Source organism: Lasioglossum baleicum, unplaced genomic scaffold, assembly GCF_051020765.1.
Source record: "Lasioglossum baleicum unplaced genomic scaffold, iyLasBale1 scaffold2262, whole genome shotgun sequence".
NCBI classification, from domain to species: domain Eukaryota; kingdom Metazoa; phylum Arthropoda; class Insecta; order Hymenoptera; family Halictidae; genus Lasioglossum; species Lasioglossum baleicum.
The window spans coordinates 17,501-20,000 of NW_027471321.1; the positions used below are offsets into that span (position 1 = coordinate 17,501).

General features: G+C 50.6%; 1 pseudogene; it reads right to left on the reverse strand.

Annotated features, from left to right (window-relative positions):
• The window catches only part of LOC143221340 (large subunit ribosomal RNA), a 5,802-nt pseudogene extending 4,135 nt beyond the window's left edge, over positions 1-1,667 (reverse strand).
• Between the last annotated feature and the right edge of the window lie 833 nt (positions 1,668-2,500).

The following is a 2,500-nucleotide window of genomic DNA, read 5'->3' on the forward strand; positions in this document are numbered from 1 at the left end:
GCGCGACGCTTCAGCGCCATCCATTTTCAGGGCTAGTTGCTTCGGCAGGTGAGTTGTTACACACTCCTTAGCGGATTCCGACTTCCATGGCCACCGTCCTGCTGTCTTAAGCAACCAACGCCTTTCATGGTATCCCATAAGCGTCGACTTAGGCGCCTTAACTCTGCGTTTGGTTCATCCCACAGCGCCAGTTCTGCTTACCAAAATTGGCCCACTTGGCACTCTGATCCAATATAATCTCGTGGCTTCATTGATCCAAGCAAGCCAGAGATCTCACCCATTTAAAGTTTGAGAATAGGTTGAGGTCGTTTCGGCCCCAAGGCCTCTAATCATTCGCTTTACCAGATGAGACTCGCACACGTTCATCAAAAGAGAACGAGCGAGTGCCAGCTATCCTGAGGGAAACTTCGGAGGGAACCAGCTACTAGATGGTTCGATTAGTCTTTCGCCCCTATACCCAGTTCCGACGATCGATTTGCACGTCAGAATCGCTACGGACCTCCATCAGGGTTTCCCCTGACTTCGTCCTGACCAGGCATAGTTCACCATCTTTCGGGTCCCAACGTGTACGCTCTGGGTGCGCCTCTTCTCGCAATGAGAACGAGACGCCCCGGGAGTGCGAGGCCGCATCGTGACGCGGCCCATCCTCCCTTGATCGACGCTAAGGTACGATCTTCACTTTCATTGCGCCTTTAGGTTTACATGTCCCAATGACTCGCGCACATGTTAGACTCCTTGGTCCGTGTTTCAAGACGGGTCCTGAGAGTACCCAAAGCAGTAGCGTCGCTGACCGGTAATTCAAAGCTTGGCCAGTCCGAGGACACCGCCTGCTAACAGCTGGTTAGGCCCGGAGCCGGCGCTAGGTCCGTACCATCCGGGTGACAAACTAACCGAGCTTGCGGCGGGCCTGACGCACACACATTCGAAAATGGATTGGTTGCGGCCCGATACCGTCAGAGTACCGTCACGCAGCCGGCCAGGCGATCGAGCGTCTGCCGTGTGCGCACGAAGGCGACACGACAGGCAACAACTCGAGCCGTAGACCGACACGCAACGGGTCGCGACGTTCTACTAAGGGAGAAGTGCACGACTACGCGACCGGAACATTTGCCGAAGATGGTGTACCCTCGCACTGGAACCACCGAAGTGGCCCATTACGGGCTATCTGCGCACCAACGGAAGCCAGCCTCGTCGACGATGAATCTCCCCATTCGATCTTTTGGGTTTCTCAGGTTTACCCCTGAACGGTTTCACGTACTCTTGAACTCTCTCTTCAAAGTTCTTTTCAACTTTCCCTCACGGTACTTGTTCGCTATCGGTCTCGTGGTCATATTTAGCCTTAGATGGAGTTTACCACCCACTTAGGGCTGCACTCTCAAGCAACCCGACTCTAAGGAGAGGTCCTCCCGAAACGCGTACCAGTCGCTACGGGCCTGGCACCCTCTACGGGTAAATGGCCCCATTCAAGATGGACTTGGACGCGGTTCGACGTCTCGGGATAAATTGACCCTCCTGAACACTACATTTCCCAACGGCAGAACCGCGGGATTCAGTGCTGGGCTAATTCCTGTTCGCTCGCCGCTACTAAGGAAATCCTTGTTAGTTTCTTTTCCTCCGCTTAGTAATATGCTTAAATTCAGCGGGTAATCTCGCCTACTCTGAGGTCGTCGTACGTGATACAAAATTTTGTGTGTTTCGGCCGAAAGAGCGTAAAAGTAGTACTCGCGAAAACGTACAAAGCACAAAAAAAAAAGAAAAAAAAAGAAAACGAAACAACACTACACGACAGAAGAGAGAAAAAGGTAAACAAAAAACCGATATATGCCTTATGCGCCACACCAAAGTGTCAATATAATTCTTTCTTCATCTCTCGTCGATCGGAAACTCTCGCTAGACGATCTGGCCGGTTAACTTTAACGTCCGTCGAAAAGAACTTTCGGGGACTGGACGACCGACAGATCGCGCGGTTCCGCACGAATCGACAATGAAGAAAAGAAAAGACATGGGGCGACCGACATAAAGGTTTTCATCATTGGATATACCTTTTCTCTCTCCGCGGTGCTGTTCCGTGCGTGAACACACAAGTGTGTCTTTTGCGTCGTGTGACAATCAAGTTCGAAATAAGCCTCGCCAATAGAGGAGTATACATATTATTATAAAAAAAAAAATAATAATACATATAACCCGGTGGGATTTCTTTTTCTCTCTACTTCTTGTATAATTGAACCAAAAACCACGGGGGTACAGAAACGTTGCGCACGAAACGATTTATCATCGATCAAACACAAAACCAAATTAGAGACACGAGAGAAAGAGAGTAAGATCTCAAGACGCACATAGGCCGTCATCAATACGATTCAACGCGAACGTGGCGATGGAATGGCAATCGCACAGATTAGCGAGGACACGTCGACGACGGGGAATAATTCCGACCCGATCAAGTACGACGTGCTCCATCCCGCACATTGCTGCGCTTTGCTCCGCTGTCCATCGATCATCA